Raw genomic sequence first — 21,350 nt, forward strand, 5'->3', positions numbered from 1 at the left:
TTAGCACTTGATCGTTTAGTATGTTGCTATTGCTTTCTTCATGACTTATACATGTTCCTATGACTCTGAGATTATGCAACTCCCATTTACCGGAGGAACACTTTCTGTGCTACCAAACGTCACAATGTAACTGGGTGATTATAAAGGTGCTCTACAGGTGTCTCCGAAGGTACTTGTTGGGTTGGCATATTTCGAGATTAGGATTTGTCACTCCGATTGTCGGAGAGGTATCTCGGGGCCCACTCGGTAATGCACATCACTTAAGCCTTGCAAGCATTGCAACTAATGAGTTAGTTGCGGATGATGTATTACAGAACGAGTAAAGAGACTTGCCGGTAACGAGATTGAACTAGCTATTGAGATACCGATGATCGAATCTCGGGCAAGTAACATACCGATGACAAAGGGTACAACGTATGTTGTTATGCGGTCTGACCGATAAAGATCTTTGTAGAATATGTGGGAGCCAATATGAGCATCCAGGTTCAGCTACTGGTTATTGACCGGAGACGTGTCTCGGTCATGTCTACATAGTTTTCGAACTCATAGGGTCCGCACGCTTAAAGTTCGATGACGGTTATATTATGAGTTTATGTGTTTTGATGTACCGAAGGTAGTTATGAGTCCCGGATGAGATCGGGGACATGACGAGGAGTTCGAATTGATCGAGACGTAAAGATCGATATATTGGACGACTATATTCGGACATCGGAAAGGTTCCGAGTGATTCGGGTATTTTTCGGAGTACCGGGGAGTTACGGGAATACGGGGAAGAAGTATTAGGCCTTAATGGGCCTTAGTGGGAAGGAGAGGCAGCAGCCAGGACGTGGCGCGCACCCGTCCCAAGCCCAGTCCGAATTGGACAAGGGGTTTGGGGCGCGGCCCCCCTCTCCCTTCCTTCTCCTCTTCCCCCCTTTCCCCCCTTCTCCTAGTTGGACTAGGAAAGGAGGAAACCTACTCCAACTAGGAGTAGGAATCCTACTCCCTTGGCACGGCCCTCCTAGGGCCGGCCTCCTCCTCCCTTGCTCCTTTATATACGGGGGCAGGGGGCACCCCATAGACACAACAATTGATCTCTTGATCTCTTAGCCGTGTGCGGTGCCTCCCTCCACCATAATCCACCTCGATAATATCGTAGCGGTGCTTAGATGAAGGCCTGCGTCGGTTGAACATCATCATCGTCACCACGCCGTCGTGCTGACGGAACTCTCCCTCAAAGCTCGGCTCGATCGGAGTTCGAGGGACGTCATCGAGTTGAACGTGTGCAGAACTTGGAGGTGCCGTGCGTTCGGTACTTGATCGGTCGGATCCTGAAGACGTATGACTACATCAACCGTGTTGTGCTAACATTTCCGCTTTCGTTCTACAGGGGTACGTGGACACACTCTCCCCTCTCGTTGCTATGCATCACCAAGATCTTGCGTGTGTGTAGGAATTTTTTTGAAATTACTACGTTCCCCAACAGTTATGAGTTGGCAGCATATATTTGAAGTACCAAGCACATAACAAGTTATACACTTGGCACTTGGGGGCTAATGCCTATTGCTTCTTATCAAAGTTTTCTTGTAAGTCCCAAGATCAATTCAAGTATTATTCTTGGCACTTGGGGGCTAATGTATATTTGCTCAATAATACAGTCCCGGTTCATCTTGAAGAGATAGACCGTCCCTTGGGGGCTACTAAGGCAAAAGTTGAAGTATTACAAAGTCCTGGTTTACATTGGTAACCTAAACCGGCCCTTGGGGGCTACTGGAGTTGATATTAGAAATTGGACACAATGGAGAAACAATTATGCAGAGTTATCAGTACTTACCTCATATCGCTCCTTCATCATGTTCACTAAACCGGCTTCATAGTCGCGGCTTGTGTGTACAAGCAGTTTAAAAACCCAGAATGGATGTCTTGGGCGTTGAGGTGGGCGTAGCTTGACAAATCTGTATTCCACCTGCCCTTGTCCATAACAGAAAACTCCTCCTTGGCAATATGCTTTGATAAAGCGACAGGATTGCCAGGGGTGGTGTGGGCGACGCCGGTAATCATAATATCATCCGTTTTGTCATCAGCTGCTTTGACTGGGCTTGGCGGTTTATCAGCAGCTTTAGCCGGGCTTGGCGGGTCAGCAGCATGGACTGTGGGATCATCTTCCATTTGTTCAGCAAAGGTTTCATGATGTTGCGGTGGCGGATCATCAAGAATAGCACCACATTTGGCTCAAACTGATCTGGGATCTTTTTCGGTTCAATGGTCGGGTTATCATCAGCCGGTTTATTCAATTTGGCCTTTTTACTGGGTCTGGGCTTGGCACTGAAAGGAATGAATACAAAGGTTGGTACAGTGAGTAAACATAAGATATTAAGGGTTAGTTTGAACATGCTTACCCAGGAACCGTTTTGAGGGTTGGCAGTTGCATCTCTGTTGATTCGCCAGAAGAGAAATGGGAAGTTCCTTGATAGTTTGAATCAGACGGAGTAAGAGGTTGTCGGAAATAACCCGCCTTAGGATAACGTGGGTCAGAGGTATAAGAGACCTCTGGGCGACGTTTACGAACCGGCGTGTTCGGTAAACCGGACGAAGTTACCACATGGCCGCTATGCCGGGTTGTGCGGCGAGCTTCATGTTGCTGTTTCTTCCAAAGAAAGTTTGGATCCATGTGAGCTAGAGGGTGAAAAAATCTTACTTTCCGGTTTGCTTGAGGGGTTTTCGGAGTTGGCAGAGGTTCTGAGCCGGAGGAAAGAATAATTACCTCTACGTCACCAGCTTGACTAGCCTCTGCGTCCTCCTGATAATAATCTTTATCAATAAGGTGTATGAAGAAGGAACCAAGTGAAGCAATTTCTACCTCTGACTCGTGATTTTCATCGTCATCATCAAAGTTTAAATCGGTGGAGTCGGCGGTTTTCTTTTTGGCAGGCTTCTTGGTAACCTTGGTCTTGACATGAGGGTTTTTTGCCGGTTTATCCTGCGGCTTCTTCTTCCAGACCGGATCATCACGCTGTCAAAGATCGGCAAAAGTTATAAGGGAATAGTTAAAAGGGATGGATTAAAAATAAGAGTTACGCAGTTCTTACAGCTGGTGGTTTATTGGAAACACAAAAAGGACTAAGCCCTGTTTTACTACATCCGGCCACCGGTTCATCCAGCATCTTCTTAACAACTTCAGTAACTTCAGCATCAGATAGCTGGATGTCAATATGGCATTGAGGGTCTTTTAAGTCCCATGTGTACTCACACATTAAACCGGGGCGATGGCTTAAAGGCAAGATACTCCAAGAAACCCAGCAACGGACAAAGTCGATGCCTGTTAAACCATTGGCCATAAAGGCTCGGAGCTTCGAAAGCTGTGGTGCATATTTGGCTCGTTCCTTTGCGCTAAGTCGTTGGCGAAACGGATGAGTACTGGTAAGCCGGTGGCACGATAACCCGGCAGAGGATTTTCTTCAGCTGGGGATGTATCTCGGCAATAGAACCAAGTTTGATTCCAGTCTTTGGGGTGACTATGATGCTTGGCATGAGGGAAACTGACATCTTTTCTCTTCTGAATTGAAACCCCGACAAGTTCAGTATTGGGCCCATCTGTAAATTCAATACAGAGGTTCAAATAGAAGAAGTCCCTGAACAGTTCAACAGTGGGTTCTTCTTGCAGATAAGCTTCGCAAAACACTTGAAACTTACAAATATTGGACACAGAGTTAGGTCCAATGTCTTGAGGGCGGAGTTGGAAGCTAGCAAGCACATCACGAAAAAAAATTGATCCGGGAGGGCTAAACCCTCGTCCCAGATGATCAACAAACACAATCACTTTTCCATCCTTGGGTTCATGAGGATTTTCTGGACCAGGTGCTCTCTAGTGGATGACTTCCTTTTTTTGCTGAAGCGCCAGTTGCGACCCATCCATTCAGTTGTTCTTTAGTAACCTGGGAAGGAACCCAGTTGCAGGCATAAAAAGACTTGGCCATTTGAACAACAACCTGAAGGAAGGTTTGTGCCGGTTTAAGATTCATAATTGCCAAGCATAAAGTGTTACAGGTTAAGAGACAGAAGTTATTCAAACATGCGAGATTATTAAACCGGAAGTTGATATTACCAGAGTTATAATGACAAGCGATTGGTCGTTTAAGAGGGGGCTAATGGTACCTGGCGGATTTTCATTTTCTAAAGTTAAACCGACTACGCAGATATTGAACATACAGATCTGGGGTTGGAAAATGGTTAAGTGCTGAAAAACAGGTTTTGCAGATTCAAAGTAGAAATCTGGATCTGCCGCATATCAGAAAATGGAAAATTGGTCAGGTTTAAACATTCTGATAGTTGAGTAGTTGAAGGATCTAGATGGGATTTTCTACTTAAATGAGATGCACTGATGGAAAGAAGGACTATGGCCATTGCTATACAGATTGGATATTAAGGTTTAAATCAAAACACCACTGTGAAAGGATACACACCGACGAACACCGATGGACGCTCAAACCCTAAAGATAGATCTATGGGGGAAGGAAAGAAGGCTTACTAAGGCTGGTGGAACAGCGGAGAGGCGCCGCGGTTCTCTGCTACGTTCAGGGTGATGAAGCGGCTGGAGTTGAGGACGACGACGAGGACTTGGCGGCGGCAGCTGAGCTCGAGCGCTAGGTCGATGCAAGGAAGAAGACGAAGCAAAAAGGCACGGGGGGGGGGGGTGAGGGAGTCCTGGACTGGGGGTCCTCGGACAGCCGGACTATATCCTTTGGCCGAACTGTTGGACTATGAAGATACAAGATTGAAGACTTCATCCCGTGTCCGGATGGGACTCCCCTTGGCGTGGAAGGCAAGCTTGGCAATACGGATATGTAGATCTCTTCCCTTGTAACCGACTTTGTGTAACCCTAGCCCCCTCCGGTGTCTATATAAATCGGAGGGTTTAGTCCGTAGGACAACAACAATCATACCATAGGCTAGCTTCTAGGGTTTAGCCTCTACGATCTCGTGGTAGATCAACTCCTGTAATACCCATATCATCAAGATCAATCAAGCAGGAAGTAGGGTATTACCTCCATCGAGAGGGCCCGAACCTAGGTAAATATCGTGTCCCCCGCCTCCTATTACCATCCCCCTACCCGAGATCCGCCGGTTTTGACACCAACATTGGTGCTTTCATTGAGAGTTCCACTGTGCCGTCACCGTAAGGCTAGATGGCTCCTTCGATCATCGGCAACGATGCGATCCAGGGTGAGGTTTTCCTCCCCGGACAGATCTTCATATTCGGCGGCTTCATACTGCGGGCCAACTTGCTTGGCCATCTGGAGCAGATCGAGAGCTACGCCCCTGGCCATCAGGTCAGGTTTGGAAACTTGAACTATACAGCCGACATCTGCGGAGACTTGATCTTCGACGGATTCGAGCCCTTATCAGGTGCGCCGCACAGTCACGACAGGCATGACTTACCTCTGCCTACGGACAGTGTTCGGGAGATCCCACCTGCAGCTACTCCGGCCCTCGATCCGGAGCAGATTACGCCATCCGAGGACGGGTGGATGGACCCCGCCACGGAGGCCACACACTCGGCGGCGATAGAGCCGAATACTGACTCCACCTCTGATGAGACCCGGGTTGCAGACATTTGGATTCGTCCCCGGCCATGGGCTCCGAACCGCCTGCGTCCGTGCCTATCGAATTCCGATTGGGCACCGATCATGGAGTTTACCTCCGCGGATATCTTTCAGCACTCGCCCTTTGGCGACGTGCTAAACTCGTTGAAGTCTCTCTCCTTGTCAGGAGACCCTTGGCCGAACTATGTCCAGCTAGAATGGGATACGGACGACGAAGAAATTCGCTCCCCACCCACCACCCACTTAGTAGCCACTGTCGACGATTTAACCGACATGCTCGACTTTGGCTCCGAAGACATCGATGGTATGGATGACGATGCAGGAGACTGATACGTCTCCAACGTATCTATAATTTTTGATCGCTCCATGTTATATTATCTTCTATTTTGGACATTATTGGGCTTTATTATTCACTTTTATATTATTTTTGGGACTAACCTATTAACCGGAGGCCCAGCCCAGAATTGCTGTTTTTTGCATATTTCAGAGTTTCGTAGAAAAAGAATATCAAACGGAGTCCAAACGGAATGAAACCTTCGGGAGCGTGATTTTTGGAACAAACAAGATCCAGGAGACTTGGACCCTACGTAAGAGATGCTTCCAGGAGGCCACGAGGTAGGGGGGCGCGCCTACCCCCTAGGGCGCGCCCTCCACCCTCGTGGGCCCCTGTTGCTCCACCGACGTACTCCTTCCTCCTATATATACCTACGTACCCCCAAACAATCAGAACATGAGCCAAAAACTTAATTCCACCGCCGCAAACTTCTGTACCCACGAGATCCCATCTTGGGGCCTGTTCCGGAGCTCCGTCGGAGGGGGCATCCATCACGGAGGGCTTCTACATCAATACCATAGCCTCTCCGATGAAGTGTGAGTAGTTTACCTCAGACCTTCGGGTCCATAGTTAGTAGCTAGATGGCTTCTTCTCTCTTTTGTGATCTCAATACAATGTTCTCCCCCTCTCTCGTGGAGATCTATTCAATGTAATCTTCTTTTTGCAGTGTGTTTGTTGAGACCGATGAATTGTGGGTTTATGATCAAGATTATCTATGAACAATATTTGAATCTTCTCTGAATTCTTTTATGTATGATTGGTTATCTTTGCAAGTCTCTTCGAATTATTAGTTTGGTTTGGCCTACTAGATTGATCTTTCTTGCAATGGGAGAAGTGCTTAGCTTTGGGTTCAATCTTGCGGTGTCCTTTCCCCGTGACAGTAGGGGCAGCAAGGCACGTATTGTATTGTTGCCATCGAGGATAACAAGATGGGTTTTTTTATCATATTGCATGAATTTATCCCTCTACATCATGTCATCTTGCTTAAGGCGTTACTCTGTTTTCATGAACTTAATACTCTAGATGCATGCTGGATAGCGGTCGATGAGTGGAGTAATAGTAGTAGATGCAGGCAGGAGTCGGTCTACTTGTCTCGGACGTGATGCCTATATACATGATCATACCTAGATATTCTCACAACTATGCTCAATTCTGTCAATTGCTCAACAGTAATTCGTTCACCCACCGTAAAATACTTATGCTCTCGAGAGAAGCAACTAGTGAAACCTATGGCCCCTGGGTCTATCTTCATCATATTAATCTTCCAACACTTATTTATTTCCTTTTCTTTTTACTTTGCTTTTATTTTACTTTTCATCTTATCATAAAAAGACCAAAAATATTATCCTATCATACCTATCAGATCTCACTCTTGTAAGTGACCGTGAAGGGATTGAGAACCCCTTATCGTGTTGGTTGCGAGGATTTATTTGTTTTGTGTAGGTATGAGGGACTCGCGCGTAGCCTCCTACTGGATTGATACCTTGGTTCTCAAAAACTGAGGGAAATACTTATGCTACTTTGCTGCATCACCCTTTCCTCTTCAAGGGAAAACCAACGCAGTGCTCAAGAGGTAGCAGAGACGAACAAGAACCACCGCCCACAGGGCGCTGGACTGCCACCTCATCGTATGACATATACATGGTGGACACCCCCAAAGAAGGCGATGGCGATAAGACAACGGAGGATAATCCCTCCAAGAAGCAATCCAAGCACCGACGTCAGCGGCGCCGCTCTAAGTCCCGCCATAGCAAAAGCAGCGATACCTGCACAAGAGACAATAACGCTCTGGATAGTGCCGAAGACGACGATAATCCCCTCCAGCCAGACCTCGAGCGGGAGGATGAACATGCTAGTCCTCCGGAACAGGCAGCAGATGGAGAATCAGAGGATGACAATTACATGCCTCTCTCCGAAGCCGAGGTGAGACTCGGCGAAGAAGGATTTATCGTGCCTGAGGATCCCGTCGAGCAGGAGCGCTTCAAGCGCCGGCTTATAGCCACAGCAAATAGCCTGAAGAAAAAGCAACAACAGCTTCAAGCTGATCAAGATCTACTAGCGGATAGATGGACTGAAGTCCTGGCGGCCGAGGAATACGAACTCGAGCGCCCAACCAAGAGTTACCCAAAGCGCAGGTTGCTACCCCAACTCGAGGAGGAAGCATTAAAACCCACATCACCAGCGTACGATGCGGCTGATCGGCCACCTCGTGGCCGAGACAGAGAGGCATATCAGCCCGAAGTCCAGCCCGCACCCGCCGTCATTCAAACAAAAATACCAAGGCCCGGGGCAACACGCGGGACCTGCGATACATATTGGAAAACAAAGCAAAACATGCAAGATCGATCAACGGATCACAGGGGCGCGCCCCAACTCGGGACGATGACCGTCACGCCGGACATACCAAAAGCAAATCCGGCCGGCCCGAATACAGCAGACAAGACTCGTATGAACTGCATCGTGATATAGCCTGGCACAGAGGCGCCGCACACCCCCTATGCTTCACTTATGAAGTAATGGATCACGAATTCCCAGAGGCGTTTAAACCTGTAAACATTGAATCATATGATGGCACAACAGACCCCGCGGTATGGAGCAAGGATTTCCTCCTCCACATCCACATGGCTCCTGGTGACGATCTACATGCCATCAAGTACCTCCCTCTAAAAATCAAAGGACCAGCTCGGAATTGGCTGAATAGCTTGCCAGCAGACTCCATCGGCAGTTGGGAGGATTTGGAAGATGCATTCCTTGACAACTTCCAGGGCACTTATGTGCGACCGCCGGATCCTAATGACTTGAGCCATATAACTCAGCAGCCAGGGGAATCGGCCGGGAAATTCTGGACCTGGTTCCTAACTAAGAAAAACCAAATTGTCGACTGTCCGGATGCAGAGGCCTTAGCGGCACTTAAGCATAACTTCCGTGATGACTGGCTCGCCCGGAACCTCGGCTAGGAAAAGCCAAAGTCTATGGCAGCCCTCACGACACTCATGACCCGCTTTTGTGCGGGGGAGGATAGCTGGCTGGCTCGCAGCAACAACACATCAAGAAGTCATGGCAATTCAGATGCCAAAGATAGTAATGGCAGACCACGTCGTAACAGACACAAGCGCCGCAACAACGGTGACAACACCGTAGACACGGCAGTTAATGCTGGATTCAGTGGCTCTAAATCCGGTCAGCGGAAGAAGCCGTTCAAAAGAAGCAACCCGGGCCCGTCCAGTTTGGACCGCATACTCGATCGCTCGTGTCAAATTCACGGCACCCCCGATAAGCCAGCCAATCACACCAACAGAGAATGCTGGGTGTTCAAGCAGGCGGGCAAGTTGAATACCGAAAACAAGAAAGAGGGGCTGCATAGCGACGATGAAGAAGAGTCCCGGCCGCCGAACACAGGAGGACAGAAGAAATTTCCTCCCCAAGTGAAAACGGTGAACATGATATACGCAACCCATATTCCCAAGAGGGAACGGAAGCGTGCACTAAGGGACGTCTACGCGATGGAGCCAGTCGCCCCAAAGTTCAACCCATGGTCCTCTTGTCCGATCACTTTCGATCGTAGGGACTACCCCACTAGTATCCGTCATGGCGTTTCTGCCGCATTGGTCCTCGATCCCATCATTGATGGATTTCACCTCACACGAGTCCTTATGGACGGTGGCAGCAGCCTGAACCTGCTTTATCAGGATATAGTGCGCAAAATGGGTATAGACCCCTCGAGGATCAAACCCACTAAAACCACCTTTAATGGTGTCATCCCAGGTGTAGAGGCCCGCTGCACGGGCTCAATCACACTGGAAGTGGTCTTCGGATCTCCGGACAACTTCCGAAGCGAGGAGTTAGTCTTCGATATGGTCCCGTTCCGCAGTGGCTATCACGCACTGCTCGGACGAACCGCATTTGCCAGATTCAATGCGGAACCGCATTATGCATACCTCAAGCTCAAAATGCCAGGACCTCGTGGGGTTATAACAGTCAATGGAAACACAGAACGCTCGCTCCGCATGGAGGAGCACACTGCGGCCCTCGCAGCAGAAGAACAAAGCAGCCTTTCAAGGCAAACCGCCAATTCAGCGATAAAGACCCCGGACACCTTCAAGCGAGTCCGGAGTAACCTGCAGCAGGATCGCCTGGCACGTTCAGAGCTCGCCTAGCAATTCGGCCACCGTCCTAGTCCCGGTCAAGCGACGAAATCTGTGACGCGCATACATAATTACGCACTAAAAATACCATGGGCATAGGCGGAGGCATGGCCAGGACACGTCCCACAATGTGGCTCAACCGCCCCAGCGGCTGTATACCTCTATCATTTTCTCTCTTTCAGGACCTTACTCTCTGGAAACCTTTTCGGCAGTCTGATTGCTGGACGCATTACGGGAAGGAAATACCAAGGAGGCAAGAAGCTAAGACATACAAGGGAATCCCCAGGTGGTTTCTGATACCGATCGAAATACCTGTTTTAAATACCCATACGCAGCTTGCCCTTGGATAGGGCATGTCAAATAGTCATATTTTTTGCTTATTGCACTACTTGTATTAGTACGCTTCGACGTATTATTTAATAACAATGCGCAGCGTTAGTCTATTATTGCATTACCCTTTCTTTTTTTTCTCTTGTCTGTTTATTTACGACAAATTGCACTCGTACATTCTGGTACTACCAGTATGCCAGGGGCTTCTGCATACCCCATAAATACGGCGTGAGAAGTCCGAACACTTTCGACAGTGCGGCACCCCGAACTTATAGCACTATATGCATCAGCTCTGAATCATGTCTTGGGTCAATAGTTGGGTTTGCCCGGCTCCCATGTTTAGGTACCTTACGTTCTGCTATATCGGCTAAGGTAGCGTTGGGAGAACTACTGCGATTGTGTCCCGGTTCTTCCGGACGAGCACCTCAGTAGAGAAAGCCGAAAAATGACTGTCATGATGCGGTGAGAGTTGGTCGCTGTTTGAGAGGTCTCAAGTCCTTAAAGACTTTTTCCGCTTCGGGCGAGGAGTCGGCCTTGCCCTACTTAGGCATATATAGCGCCCCAAATTCGGCCTTCCGAATACTAGGGGCTTCGCCAAAATTTAAAATTGTAGACTTCTATGGCTAAGTGAGAGTGATAAAGCCCTATAGTCCGATTGCCTGGTTCGTTGTGCTGAACACCTCCTTCGAAGGACCCAAAATTGGGATAAAGAGTGCTAAGATTTATCCCAAACACCTCAATACTAGTTACCTGGGGGCAGAAGCGGACGACTGGCCAACTCTCAGATTTTATAAACGGCCGCACAGAAGGTAATATTTAAATTCACAAGCGTTGTATAGCGCAGATGAACTCGTTTCATATTACAGGATCACATGAAGTACATTTATTCAAATATTACATCCTTAGCACATTCCTCCGCCACAAGGCGAGCACCCTTCAGGACACTTTCATAATACTTTTCAGGGTGGTGATGCTCCTTGCCTTTCGGCGGCCCCTCCCTCACCAGCTTTTCGGCGTCCAGCTTCCCCCAATGCACCTTCGCCCGGGCAAAAGCCCTGCGTGCACCCTCGATGCAGACGGACCGCTTTATGACTTCAGGCCATGGGCAGGCATTTACAAGCCGCCTCACCAGACCGAAGTAGCTATCAGGCAGGGGCTCGCCAGGCCACATCCGGACTATAAGACCCTTCATGGCCTGTTCAGCCGCCTTGTGGAGCTCGACCAGTTGCTTGAGCTGGTCGCTCGAGGGCATCGGGTGTTCGGTCCCAGTATACTGAGACCATAACAACTTCTCCATCGAGCTCCCCTCCTCGGCATCCAACACACTGCGGGGTAGATCTGCGAACGCTCCTGGAGAGCTCCAAACTCGGGTAACTAAAAAGAAAGTTTCCTTCACATGCTTGCTTTGCATAATGAATGCGTTACCCGCTGCTATCTTCTTAACCGCCTCAATTTCCCGGAGGGCCTTTTGGGCTTCGGCCTTGGCATGTTGTGCGCTTTCGAGGGCCTTCGCAAGCTCGGACCCTTCCGTCTTAGGGTCACGCTCCAAGGACTCGTGCTTTTCGGCGAGAGCCTGGAGCTCTTGCTGCACCTCGCCTACTCGGGCTTCTTGCTTTTCTCACTCGATGCGCTCCTTGGCCGCTTTGTCTTCGGCCTCGGATAGCGCCTTCTTTAGGGCTGCCACTTCAGTTGTGGCCCCTAAAGCAAAATTCATGACGATCCTGTTATTTAAAATCCACATTTTTCTTTATCAATATACAGACGGGGTATCACTTACCTTTGTTCTCTTCCAGCTGCCTCTTGGTAAGGTTGAGCTCTTCCTTGGACCGCTCAAGGTCCCGCTTCAGTATGGAGACCTCCGCAGTACGTGCGGCATCGGCCAGCAGTGAAGCCTGCGTATGCACATAGACATATTATGATTAGACTCCTGCGATTATTATTTGATCCTCTATTCGGCCTTTCTTCGCGAAACGCCAAACAGAGCATCAGGGGCTACTGTCTAGGCTGTAACATTTTCTTATAATTTGATTACTTACCTCAAAGCCTGTTAGGAGGCTGGCACAGGCTTCAGTCAGTCCGCTCTTGGCAGACTGAACCTTCTTGACCACCGCACTCATGATAGTGCGGTGCTCTTCATCAATGGAAGCACCGCGAAGCGCTTCCAGCAAGTTGTCCGATGCCTTTAGTTGGACAGAGGTCATCGGCACAGACGGCTCGCCCCCCTCAGTGAGGGGTCGCCTGACAGTGTCCGGAACCACTGGAGGTTCTGGTACAGTATTCGGCTGGGGGCCAAGCTTGCTGCCCCCGCCATTGGAGCCCTTGGGAGTTTTGCTCCCCTTGCGCCCAGCGTCCGGAATGTCACCTTGAGGCGCCTCCAGGACTACCTCCCCTTGATTCGGTGCCCTTCGAGACAACACCTCGACGTCGTCCGTAGGGTGGGGGGAGGAGGCGGGCGGGGGCGAATCGCTGTTCATATCCGACGGGCCCAGAGAATCATCCGACGAAGATACGTCGATGTGGGCTCGGGATTGGCTGTGTGATCATGTTTGGCATGATAAGAAGCAACGAAACGAAACATACCAGAATTACTATGGTATCTGGATACTTACGACTTCACCGGGGGCTTATCCCTGGGCAGCCACTCGTCGTCGCTGTAGGCGACGCTTGTGGAGTTGTCCGGAAGGAGGGTCCTTCCCTTCTTGGACCCTTCGGCCACCCCGACCGGGGCGGCCTTCCTTTTCTTGTCTCCCCAGGCTGGGGGGGAGAACTTTCCTCTTCCTCCTCCTCACTTTCGTGGGAGGAGTGCGCGTCGGTGTTTTCGGACGATGAGTCCGATATAACCTTGTGCCGGAGACCCTTCCTGGTCCCCGTGGCCTTCTTCTCCGGCACCTCATAAGGCGCCGGAACGAGCATCTCCGTTAGGAGAGCATCTGCCGGATCTTCGAGTAGTGGAGCCGGACAATTAATCTGCTCCGCTGTCGCTACCCAGTCCTGTTAAATGGCGTGGAGGCTTAGATCCCGCGCGTGGTTATACTGGGGGAAAGAACATATTATGAGATGTAAAGGACTTACCGGATTGGCAGGGCGCTTTGCGCAGAGTCCGCGGTCCTCGGTAAGGGGAGGAGGTACCTCGGCGCCCTTGAACAGCACCTTCCAGACGTCCTTGTGCGTCGTGTCGAAGAGCTCTCGCAGCGTCTGGTGCTCGGCCTGGTTGAACTCCCACAAATTGAATGCCCGCCTTTGACACGGGTGGATCCGGCGGAAGAGCATGACTTGGACCACGTTGACGAGCTTGATTTCCTTGCTCATCATGTTCTTGATGCATGTCTGGAGTCCGGTCAGCTCTACCGGGGAACCCCAGGACAGGCCCTTCTCTTTCCAGGAGGTGAGCCGCATGGGGATTCCGGATCGAAATTCGGGGGCGCCACCCAGTTGGTGTCGCGCGGCTCGGTGATGTAGAACCACCCCGATTGCCACCCCTTTATGGCCTCCACATAGGAGCCTTCGAGCCACGTGACGTTGGGCATTTTGCCCACCATGGCGCCTCCGCACTCCGCTTGCTGGCCGACCACCACCTTCGGTTTAACATTGAAGGTCTTCAGCCACAGGCCGAAGTGGGGCTTGATGCGGAGGAAGGCCTCGCACACGACGATAAACGCCGAGATGTTGAGGATGAAATTGGGGGCCAGATCGTGAAAATCCAGCCCGTGGTAGAACATGAGCCCGCAGACAAACGGGTGGAGGGGAAATCCCAGTCCGCGGACGAAATGGGTAAGGAAAACCATCCTCACATGGGGTTCTGGAGTACGGATGATCTGCCCCGCGTCTGGCAGCCGGTGTGCGATATCCGCGGCCAGATATCCGGCGCTTCGCAGCTTTGTGATGTCCTCCTCCGTAACGGAGGAGACCATCCACTTGCCTCCCACTCCGGGCATGCTTGGAGTGGTTTGAGGAGAAAAACACGAACTTGGGTGCTAGAGCTCGAGTACGCAAGAATGGATGAGCAAGGAGGAAGAAGGCGTGCGTGAAAAGGGTGAATCCTTGTCCCTTTATAAGGGCGGAGGAAGCTATGCGCCTGCCCACTTACCTGGTAAACTCTCTTATTCCCCAAGCGCCGTAATTGATGGTGCGGTTGGGTTACCCACACCCATATTGATGAGAATCCCGTGATAAGGGGACACGATCTCTGCTTCGACAAGATGTGCCAAGAAAACCGCCTCGCGATATGTGAAGTGGCTGGTTGAGAAAAACGGTTCGAATAATGACCGCGCCATAGTATGATGTCATGCTACAGAATGTATCAGCAGATTCGATTTATGGAAATATTATTCTCTCTACGGTGGTATGTGGAATTTGTTTTGCAGAGCCGGACACTATCCTTGTGTTTAAAATCTTCTATGGAGTATTCGGAGGGGGAACCCGCCTTGCAATGCCGAAGACAATCTGCGCGCCGGACTCATCATCATTGAAGCCTGGTTCAGGGGCGATTGAGGGAGTCCTGGACTAGGGGGTCCTCGGACAGCCGGACTGTTGGACTATGAAGATACAAGATTGAAGACTTCGTCCCGTGTCCGGATGGGACTCTCCTTGGCGTGGAAGGCAAGCTTGGCAATACAGATATGTAGATCTCCTCCCTTGTAACCGACTCTGTGTAACCCTAGCCCCCTCCGGTGTCTATATAAACCGGAGGGTTTAGTCCGTAGGACAACAACAACCATACCATAGGCTAGCTTCTAGGGTTTAGTCTCTACGATCTCGTGGTAGATCAAGTCTTGTAATACTCATATCATCAAGATCAATCAAGCGGGAAGTAGGGTATTACCTCCATCGAGAGGGCCCGAACCTGGGTAAACATCGTGTCCCCCGCCTCCTGTTACCATCCGCCTTAGACTCACAGTTCGGGACCCCCTACCCGAGATCCGCCGGTTTTGACAACGACAGGGGGGGAGTGAAAGGGACCCTCGGCCCTATTTATAAGGCAAATGGATAAGAGGCAAGCGCGGGAATCAAGGAGGTCAAAAAAATGGATCTGTAGGCGTGCGGACGCCTTGATTTTCGGAGATTCATTAAAGAAAAGGAGATGCATTAAAATATTTTAGCTATGTGTAAAGTTAGTGGCAGATGACGTCATGGCGGATTATCATGATCTAGGAAGATGACGTCACGGCGAGTTACAATGTTTTCGTGAAGATATTGAAGGAATTCTCTAAGTGTTGAAGATTGACATGAACAAGTTCAAATCAACCTGGGGCCTAATGTTGGGGATATAATTATTGAGTATAAACCGCCCAGGAGGGGCCAGGTTATGCTCATGGTGATTTACTCATATTGAAGCCCATGAAGATAAGGAATATGGCGCTTTACGGAGGAGATTAACAAGAAGGCCCAAAGCCCAAAGGCGGATTAGGGCCCGTAGCTGTAAACCGCCATATGATGTATGACTTGTGTTGTAACACAGGAAAAGGTAGAAGCCAAGCCGGACACGTTTATGAGCTGGCCAGGATTCTGTGAACCACCGGGCGTCAACCTATATATATAAAGGGACGACCCAGCGGAGGTTTAGGGACAAGAAACAACAGATCAAGAGCCAGGCAAAGCGTATTTGCTCCCTGGTCATCAAAACCCTAGCAATTCCTCCACAACTGGACTAGGCTTTTACCTTCACCGTAAGGGGCCGAACCAGTATAATCTCCTTTCATCCTTTGTACCGCTTTAAACCCTTAAGCTAACTACATTGCGATGGGTCCACGACTAAGTCCTTACGCTAGGACATCTGCCGTGACAAAACCACGACAACGAGCGAGGCTTCGCCTACTGAACCCGAGCGATTGCACTGCAGGCTACGCGTTACTGAACCCGAGCGATAGATCGATGGCTGTTAACTGAACCCGATCGAGCGATTCCTTTGCTACTGCTGCTAACTGAAGTGGATCGATGCTGCCTCTAGATGAATACTGAGCGTTGTTGCATGGGTTGGATGAACAGTTCCCGGTGGGGAGGTCGATGAACAGGACCGCATGGTAGTAGAGGCCGTTGCCGCTGGATGAACAGGACCCCGATCGATCGAGCCGATTGGGGCTTGGATGAACAGGACCCCGTGGAGGGCTAGATGAACAGGACCCCGTGGAGGGCTTGTTGAACAGTAGCCGGTGGAGGGCTAGATAAACAATAGCCCGTGGAGGAGTGGTTGAACAAGACCCCGTGGAGAGGGCTGGTTGAAAAGTAGCCGCTGGAGGAGCGGTGGAGGCTGGATGAATAGTGGCTAGTGGAGGTAGGAGGAAGAGGTCGTGGATGAACAGTCGCAGGTGGAGGCTGGTGGAGGTCGCCGTTGGATGAACATTAGCCCGTGGAGGCAGTTGACCGTGGAGATGAACAGTATCCCGTGGAGGCCCGTTTTGCGGTACGCCACACCCCTCCCGATGAACAGGACCCCCGTTTCGACCGTAGCGCTCCAACACAAGTCTGTTTCCTCCGTTTTGCGGTACGCCACACCCCTCCCGATCAACAGGACCACATTTCGACCGTAGGAGGTCCAAGAGAAGTCCGTTTCCTCCGTTTTGCGGTTAGACCCTTCCCGATGAATAGGATCCCATTTCGACCGTGGCCGGTCGAACACAAGGCCGTTTCCTTCGTTCTGCGTTACGCTAGGCCTCGTTTCGATCGGCTATTCCGTCCAAGCCGGTTGGCTCCCGATGAGCATGACGACGACATATTTTCTCCGTTTCGACCCAGCCATGTACACGAGCCCTGGCCGTACGTCTATGCGCGAGTAGGCGTTCGAGACCCCGCCCGTATGTACGTACGTGGCCGTATTTACTTTCTTGCACCCTGGCCGCTGTACATACGTGTACACGATATTAACGGGACTTCGTGACATGCTACGTGGGCACCTCTACTACGACACGTGCCCTTCCTTACACGGCCACGGTTCATCGCTGCAACCTGCAGACAGACCGATCGACCAGTATGTACGTACACGTTCGCAACCAGCATGACAACGCTACGTACGCTTCGACCAGGTGGGTCCCGACTGTCAGGCACTTCCTTGCGTGCGAAGATGTAGCTGGTGGGTCCGAGCAGTCAGGGGGAAACGTTTTTTTGCGAAATACGGTGGCCCGTCCGGTGGGTCCCTGCTGTCAGGCGCAGGAATCATTATTTTCCTCATAATAAGGAGGCACTTCGTTGCTGTGGCCGTGGACCCAGCTGTCAGCCTCTCCACGTACAGTACTCTTCCGATGGAAGTCGTTCGTTGACCACATTTACCACGCCGCGCCGAGAGCACCAAGGCGGTGGACGACGGCGAGGCCTAGGAAGGGGATGACGCGGAGCCGGGGAAGACGCGGCAGTGGATGCCCACACGGAGAGGAGTACGAGGGTTCACTGGTTCGGCTTCGGTGTGAGGCTGCCGTCGTCGCAGGGCCTGGCCAGTGGTGGGACTAGTAGGGGGCGGTGAGGCCTCCTCGGCATCACAGCCGGCCATGGGAGGCAAGAGCACGCAGCACGACCGACGCTGGTTTGGGCGGCTGGAGCAAGAAGACCAGAGGTTGAAGAGGCACTACGGCCGTTGGATGGACATCGTACGGTCACTGGAGCTAGAATCGTTCATATTGCCTAAGTTGACAAAGCCCTCCGTCCACGTCAACTTAGTAGGCCCACAAGTCAGCCTCCCACTATGGTGGGTCCCAGCTGGCAGGAGGGGCATTCATATTTTTATGCGTAATAAGGAGGCACTCCCTTGCGTGCGAAGATATAGCTGGTGGGTCTGACCTGTCAGCGGGGGGAACATTTTTTCGCGAAATACAGATGCCCTTCCGGTGGGTCCCAGCTGTCAGGTGGAGGAATCATTATTTTGCGCATAATAAGGAGGCATTTCCTTGCGTGCGGCCGTGGACCGAGCTCTCAGCCTCTCCACGTACAGTCCACTTCCGATGGATGTCGTTCGTTGACCATGTTGACCACGCCGCACGGAGAGCACCAGGGTGGTGGACGATGGCGAGGCCTAGGAAGGGAACGACACGGAGCTAGGGAAGACTCGGCAGTTGTTTCCCACGCGGAGGGGAGTACGAGGGTTTACTGGTTCGTCTGCCGTCGTCGGAGAATAACAGGAGGTGTCGGTGAGTAGAGGGATGGCTAGGCCAGTGATGGGAATACGGTGGGGCGGTGAGGCCTGCCCGGCAGCACAGCCGGCCGCGGGAGGAGGGAGCAGGCAGTCCCGCCGGCGCTTGTTTGAGCGGCTGGAGCAGGAAGAGCAGAGATTGAAAAAGCACGACGGCCATTGGATGGACATCCAACAGTCGCTGCTTGTGCGTCAATCTTTTTTTAGGAAAGCCTCAAATCTGTGGAATACAGCATACAACCCATCTGCCATTATTTCTAACTAGCACAGTGGCCCGCTCGATGTGCGAGCTAGAATTTTATAAAGTTGAGAACATATTAATTTAATTTTTTTAAAGAAAAATTGGAACCATAGGTAGGTTTTGTATTCATATATATATATATATATATATATATATATATATATATATATATATATTCATGTGATTACTTCGTGATTCATCCATGTTTCACTTTATCTCCTATGTCTCTTGATCCTACTCCATAGCATGAGCCACCATAGTTTACCGCCATCTGCAATGGAATAAAGCCAAAGAGGTTAATCATAATAAATATTTGTGTAACCAATCAACTTTATGGGCTGGTAAGTCCATCATTACTCAAGCAGGAACCAATATTTTTTGCTCATGCTCATTCTCCTTTCATCTCATTTTCTAGGTACCATGTGGTAGCAAACTATAGTTTTGCCTTGGAAAAGGTTTTTTTAAACTGTGATTATACCATTAATTTATTTTCTCTATGAACGGAAAGTTCATGTCGGTGCGTAAACATTGTATTTGAGTAGGCATTGTATATCTTCCTTTTCCCGTGTGTCCTCTTGACTAAAAACTAAAAGGAAGGCATGTGCATGCAAGGAGAAGGTACAATGATGGGAGTCCTGGGTGACTTGAATAGATCAAGTAGACGCTTCAACTTGTAGTTGTTATTGAATCTACATAGTTTGCCTTTCAACCCACATGCAGTCTAACTGTGTATTGCATCATTGTTTGCTTGGCGCATTCCTTTGCATTGAATATACCACAAGGAGAAAGGATGCGGGGCTAATTTAGTCAGATCCTCTTAATATGTTTTGGCCTTGTCACAGACGGCTCCAGTTTGGTTCCTTGAGCGCGTAGTTTTACTTTGGTCGTTCCACTCGATGGAAGAAACATGTAGCCCTTAATAGGCAATATGGCGCAAGGAATAATGGAACATGATGCTTGCTTATTCTTTTTCATGCGTCCATATTTCATGGTAGAATACATGCATGCATATCCATGGTATCTGCCCACGTAGTACCTAGTTTTTTACCATCACGTGCTAGTCCCATGCTCTCTATTTTCTCTTTGCATGGAGTCCGGCGCTATTTATTTTCGAGTTAAGAGTCCCATGATGTTTATGCGCTAGTTGAATGCATATATGTCGAGGCATCTGCCTGCCTAGTATGCTAGTTTATTTACAAGCACATCCTAGTACCATAATGTTTTATTTTTCCATGCTAGTTTTTTTTTTATTTGGAGGAAAGAGTCCACGCTAGATGTTTCTAGGGAGAGTCCCGCATTTCTTTTTTTTTCTACCATAGGAAAAGTTTGATGCTAGTTTTTTTTTGTATCGTTGCTGTTTTTTCTATCGTATAGTCAAAGGTCCACCCTAGTTTTTATTTTCTAGAGAACAGTCCTGCGCTAGATGTTCCCACGCTAGATCTCTTTATCGTAGGCAAAGGTGAATAAAATGTTTCCTTTTTTATGGCATTGGTGGGTAATTTTTCCACTTAACACAAATCTAACGGCTCTCGTATTTTAGTATAAATCAAATGGTCGGATGTCTCTAAATTTATTGGATTTTGTAGCCTATTTCTCTTTGTTTTTGGAGTGCACTACCCGCCTTAGCTAGGTTGCAGGCCTCGATGCTAGTCGCACGCTTATACGATGCTGGCTCGTAACATGTACATGGTTCGTAGATACAGTACACTATGTCGATGCTATTGGTTGTAATGCCATAGGACGGAAGATAATGTTATCACGCTGAGGTGGTATTTGTGATTTTTAAGTTATCTTCTGCTGCCTTATGTACATGGGAGTATTGATCGAAGAAGACTTCCTAAAGCGGTGAAGCACCATCCGCTGACGTAATGTTTTTATGTGGCAAGATATTGACGAAAACTTGGGTCAGGCAAGCACGCATGGATGTTTGTTTCATTCCTTTCTTGTGGAGTCGATCGCGCATGAGAGATCCCTGTACAAAAAATTCCGCATGCGGGAATATTAGGAAGAGATAAATCATGGTTAACTTGGCAATTTTTCTCAAGGTGAGATATCTATTTTGTTTGACATGCATTAATCTGCATGTATGCAAAATATAGGGAAGAGGCAGTAACCATGCAAGTTGGTTACCTTTTTTAAGGCGAAAGATCCTTTTTCTTCTATGACGTGCATGCATGAAATTATTTTGTTGGATGACGTACATACATTAGTTAACCTGGCAAAGCTGGTCACGATTTTTTAGGTTAGTGCTCTTTTTTTTTCCTTGCATGCAAGAGTCAACGTGACCAAGTTGGTTCCTCCTTTTAGGTATGAGATAGTTTTTTAACGTGCATGCATGTGAGAGATCTAATGGATATGTTACTTCACGTATATACGTGTCAACCTGGTTTGAACCCACCATATTATGGTACGCAGATCAAACGGTTCAAGATTAAAAATAATAGATGATCTATCCGATTGTGGGTCAATATTTTCTGACTAACGTGGAATTTTCTAGCGTAATTCTCTTTTTCTAGTTAACCCGTCAAGTACTTTTTATATATAATAGATAATTTACAGCCCATTTGCTAATTCTTAAGGGTTATTTTGGAGCACATATTCT

The sequence above is a fragment of the Aegilops tauschii genome, chromosome 7 (assembly GCF_002575655.3).
Source record: "Aegilops tauschii subsp. strangulata cultivar AL8/78 chromosome 7, Aet v6.0, whole genome shotgun sequence".
NCBI lineage: Eukaryota > Viridiplantae > Streptophyta > Magnoliopsida > Poales > Poaceae > Aegilops > Aegilops tauschii.